Genomic DNA, 5,776 nt, shown 5'->3' with positions numbered 1-5,776 from the left:
TTGCACAAATTTGTTGATCGTCTTCAAGGAAAGGCCTTGATTTTGGTAGTATCTTGCTTTTGAAGTATTATCTGTGATGAAGATATCTTGTCAATGTAGATCTTGAAATTGCATCAGCCAAAAGAGGGGCCATTGAGAATGCCACCATAAGCCCTCTTCAACATCAAATTCAAATATGTATATTTTCAAATTTTGAAACGTAAAGAGCGAGCAGCAAATATCAGTATTAAGCTGGAGAGTTGCATGGTGAGCTTTCAAGGGGAGATTATGCTGGTTTCAGTGGATTCAGCATAGACTCTGATAAACCCAGTGCATCCTTTTACAAGGGCAATGGGCTTGTGTCAACAGTCTACAGAGACTCGGTAATAGTATTGAGCAGGCAGAGTACATATAATTCTTCCTTAGTGAAGAGTGAACGTGCTGTTTTCAGAACGTGATGTTCTGGTTGACAATCTTACACCTTCCTGCTGACTTAGTGAGTGTCCAGTACATCTGAATGGATGGTTTCTTGTTTTTCACTTTGGATTGTGGTTAGCCGTATGGGCTACAAGGGATGTAAGGGGACCCATGATTTGAAGGAGTCAGAGGTGGAGAATGAGCTGCTCACTCTATGCCGAGAGATGGGAGATGTGTCAGGGATAAGAGGAGAGTGATTATCTTATGTTGCCTAGTGCATATTTGTAGGATCCTAGACGTATGGGTGGTTCATGACATTGAAACTCCTAGCCAACTTGAAGCTTATGGGGGGTTTTTGAAGTAGGAAAGCCTATTCAATTCTGATTAAGAGCCACTACATCAGAGTTCGATTAAGCACTTCATTGAAAATTAAGTTGGTAGCAAGATGTACGATTACTTGCATATAAATTGGTGGAGTGTTGAGACTTGTTGATCCTTGAAGGAAGGCTTAGGATAATTTCGTGATTAGTCGCAAGGGAGTGCCATTGACAGAACATTGCTTATAGGAAGTTTCTCAGGTAAGTAGTTCAAGTTGGCACAAAGGTATGATTGTCACCACCAACTGTTTATACACAGTTGTGTACAAAGATGGTTTGCTTTTTTCTGTAGGGCACATAGCATCTTTGGTTGTCTGTTGTCTGGTAATAGTTGACATTATTCTAATGTCAATTATTATTATAATTATTATCACGTTAGTATCAACATTGTCGATCGTGTCCACCAATTATGGTAACTTCAAACAATGGCAAATCTATGTGTGAAGCTCAACATGAGGAAAGCATGATATGATCATGAAATTGTGGCTCTCAATGGCCTAATCGGTAGATGAGAACATAAACCTTTATTCAACTACATTTGACTCTTGTATATGCTCTTATCACCCACACACATTGACTCAAGCTCTTTTTATCTTTTCTATGTAAGAGGTTCACTTTTGACACATATTGTGTCAGTGCGTCAAACCTTGCTGCCATGGCACTCACTGGCTTAATTGGTAGGTGACAATGTTGACATACATGTAGAAGAATGTTTGACTACATTTGAACTAATATTTATGCTCTATATATTATGCACATGGTTGTACTTTATTGAACTTGAGGGCATTTATAACACCAAAACAAAGTAAAGACCTATTGAATATATAATTCACATATAAAAAATTGGGATGGTATGTACAATTACCAAATGTATATGTAGGTGATACTTGGAATTTTTGACCACACCCGAAATAATTGAGCTTTGTTCCAAAACCTCCAACCGATGAGACATCTGATACAAGCAAAATACTCAATATATTAGATTACTCTGTTGATGTATGAGCTTAGGGTTAGCATAAGATCTTTTGGGCCATGTTCTTGTGTTCCCTTTATTCCAATAGGGCTGTGTTTAAGGGGACCTAAGTTTATAGGAAAATGGTGGGGGTCATTGTATATCATGACTATGCCAATATATTCTAAGCCTATGTTCTTTTTAATTCTAGAGGGTGTGCTCAAAGGGACCTAGGGTTATATTAAAGTGGTGAGGGTAAGATATATACTAAGCCTATGTCTAGATAAACCACTTTTCAATTGATTTTGACCAAATGCAGCCAATTTCTATGATTCCTCATAGAATTTATGAGTAATTCTATATATTTTCTTCTCTCAAAGTTGTGATGAAATGAATGTATGTTTACTTTATATGATTATGTATTGACAACGTAAAAATTGCATCTGATGATCGTAGGATGTGCCTTAATAGTAGTATGTAGTACTAAAGGATTGCTGGTGCCTATCCTCTAGGAGAGCATGACCACCCAAGGTTGCTTTGTATCTCTCCTGTCCTTTGAAACTAGAGGATCATACAGTAATGTAGGCTCTAAAGCTTCCCCTATGTGGGAGTTTCTAATCACCGAGCAAAAAAACCCGAGCAAAGACACATTCCGAGCAAGTCCCAAGGGTAGATTAATACAAGAGCAACAATAGTGAAAGAAAATAATCATGCCATGCAAGTTATTTCAGTACCACAAACCTGTGAACTAATCCACACAAATTTAGATTTTAGAACCATTCAAAAATTGTCAACACATAATGTAATTCCACATGACATACATCCTCTCCAAAATAGTCCACCCAAAATTTGGCACCTGCATTTCCAAAAAAGTAAACACAACCTCACAAACCTACGATGCAATCTGGGTTCCTCCCAAAGCGTGAAACAACTCCACTTTTGTAAGTGCAGGTTGATGCACAAACTCATGGGCAACATAGTCCAAACCCAAGACTCTAAGTAACACAAAGTAGATGTGCTTGCAAGGCACATGTGTAACATGTTTGTTGTCGCGTCTCTGAAAATCATAATATGAGCACCGAGGGAAGTCTACAAGCATGACAACATACATAACCCCTTACATTCGGGACCACAATTACCTCCCTTACCAATTTAGCCGCCATAGTTCTTCCTGGTGCAATCCGATGCCTCCTAGATTGGATCCTCTTGCAAGGTATTTCTGCCTTCCCTAGAAGCTTGCTGCATGAACTCCATGTTTCACGGAAGGTGCTATCTTATCAGCCTAATTTCCCACATAGTCTGAGACACTGTCTGCTCCAACCAAATGAGGGGACTCGTGGAATTCTTTTGCTAGCTACTACCAAGCAGCCCATTCGTCGTTGTGACTATCACATACTTAGGTTTGTGACTACCATCTTCTAGTATTTCATCAGGGTCCACCAATATTGGCCTAGATCTTCGAACACTCTTCTTGCTCTTTTATTTCTCTATTCATCTCAAGACTTGCCCCCCCCTCTCTCTCTCTCTCTCTCTCTCTCTCTCTCTCTCTCAAGCCAGGCTGCAGGACAAACACAATCGGAGCTCGTTGGTTGAAGGAAACGCTGTCACGTGTTTGAGGAAGGGGGTTGGAATCCCTCCCCCTTTTATAATAGTTTAGATAGATAGATAGTCGTGAGAACAAAAAGTATTGTTTGCCGGAGAGGGTCCTTGAAAGTTGAGTCGTTGTCAGTGCATGCAAGTCTGACTGGCTGCCACAAAATAGATCGAGAGACAGATAGCAAGCGAAATGCAGCTCCAGACTCTATTTTGTCATCGGCCCTCATTCATCCCCACACTGCAGCCCGTTGGCTGAATGCATGCTCACTCCAAGCTCAGTCGACCCTTCGCTTCGTCCTCGCCCAGCCTCATGCAGGCCCTGTCATTTTTCCTCTTCCTGACATCGTTTCTACTTACGCTTTGCTTGCTTTCTTTTGCGTCTATACTGCTCTACGCTTCTCAGCAGGAAAAAGACTCGCCTTGTTTGCTGCCATTGCTCTTTATAATTGCCCTCCCGCGCCGTTGTTTACCTCATCAATGCCGCTACGCAATTACCCGCCCTCTAGGCAGGCAGAATTTCACAATGCTTCAATTTTTGCTCCGTCAATGGCGCCACCTGTTGCAACAGCACATGGTATGCTGCTGCAACCCTAAACCGCAGCAACATACCACCTCCTGTTGCAACAAGTGGCACCACTGGTGGAGCAGGAAGCGAAGCATTTTTTAAATATTTTTTTGCATCTTTGCAGTTAGCACATAGCATAGTGTTTGTTTGCTTTGAGAATGAATTATTTCTTTTGTTACAGACTCCTTATGTAATCATGAAAAACAAGAAGTGATTCAAATATAGTAATTCCTTAGGGAGTCATGCAGGAAAAAGAGCGCCCCTTGCTTGCCAATGGAGCCAGATAGTTGGCAAAACTGTTCCGTGCCGACGCAGAACACTTTCAACAACGATCCGGCACTGTCGGCAAGCAAGGGGCACGTTTTTTTGGCACGAAATAGTTCTAGCGCGGAACAGTCCCGGCGTCATCAGCAAGGAAGGGGCGCTTTTTTTTTGGCACGATTTTTTGGTCGTAGGTTCTTCTCCTTTAGCATACCATATACTACTTTTAACTTTCCAACCTCATTAGCTCAAGAATAAGCCAATTTCTATATATTTTTGGTTTGATTTACCTTATGCTGGTAAGTTACGTTGTTGGATATTTACTGTACTAACGGTTCTCCCTCGCCTAGATAATATGTAGTGTAAGAAGACCTCATAAGTGCCATAATCTATTGTATTGCCTAATAACCATCAGGTACTTGGCGATGGTGGTTTGATGAGTTCCTATACTCCTCGTACAGAACCAGATTATGACACACTAAAACTACATCCAGAATCATGTGGATAGGCTGCTATTAGGTAATGACGTTGTGGCAGACATTAATTGTGATTAATATTCATTGTCTACCTTTTTGCATTGTGATCTCTAGTTCATGATCATGAAAATGAGCATTTTGCAAGGTTGGGTTGTCACTCTTGTGGACTGCAAGTAGGGTATGGTTTTTTATAAATTGAACATGCAAGAGAACAACACGCTTTTGAGTTGCATTAAGGCTCAGTTGGGGGCAGTAGGGAATGAAGTGGGGCATGGTCTATATGTGTGTGCTATTTTAGTATCATCATGTTTTAGAAAACTCTACAACATTGCTTTCCTCAAGCTTAGCCTTTCCCTTTGCATCACTGTCAGAAATCTTATCTCTTTGTGCAGCACGGCAATTCTTTTTGACATGCTCTATCGTATGACAATAGTAGCACTCATCATTACCCATAGAAAACCATATGACCTACTATGAGAATTCTTGTGATTCTTAAACTTGGCATGATCATATATGCAACCTCCTTGTGAAACTCTGCAACATAAGCATCACCACTCTTGGTAGGCTCAAGAGATTTCTTACAAAACTCTTCGGCGAGCAAGTTACCGACTACATCATTGTAAACCAACTTGCCTTTAAGCACAAAGTTACTTATGGTTATGTAAAAAGTTTTCTATGAAAAAGGTAAAGAGCATAACAACAAAATAGATCTATCTTTTTATTTTTGTGACGTTAATTGGTTGAAGATAACATTGAAATCATTCAAGTATTCCAGAATCGTGCTACCTTCTTTAGAACAAACAACTTCTTCATCAAGTAAATTTTAGTACGTACACTCTTGCTCACATATGTGTTGTATAACTTTTTCCATAAGCCTTGAGAAGTATCTTTATCAACAATAGTAAAATACACTGCAAGACGTAAGCGAATAGTGAATTTATCTTTAGCATCAAGTGATTTCCACTAATTTGTGAGGTCAAGACACGACAATGTAACCCTCTATTAGAACAAACCTTGCCAAGGTTATGTTACAAAACAATATACTCACCAACTCCATCATGCCCAATAGAGCCAAATTACCCCATTGGACCAAAGTAGGGAGAATACGCTAGGTAATTACCACTGGACAATAAAACCATTAGCTCAAGAAATT

Source organism: Adiantum capillus-veneris, chromosome 20, assembly GCF_014529385.1.
Source record: "Adiantum capillus-veneris isolate H3 chromosome 20, ASM1452938v2, whole genome shotgun sequence".
Classification (NCBI taxonomy): domain Eukaryota; kingdom Viridiplantae; phylum Streptophyta; class Polypodiopsida; order Polypodiales; family Pteridaceae; genus Adiantum; species Adiantum capillus-veneris.
This window is presented reverse-complemented; position numbering follows the sequence as displayed.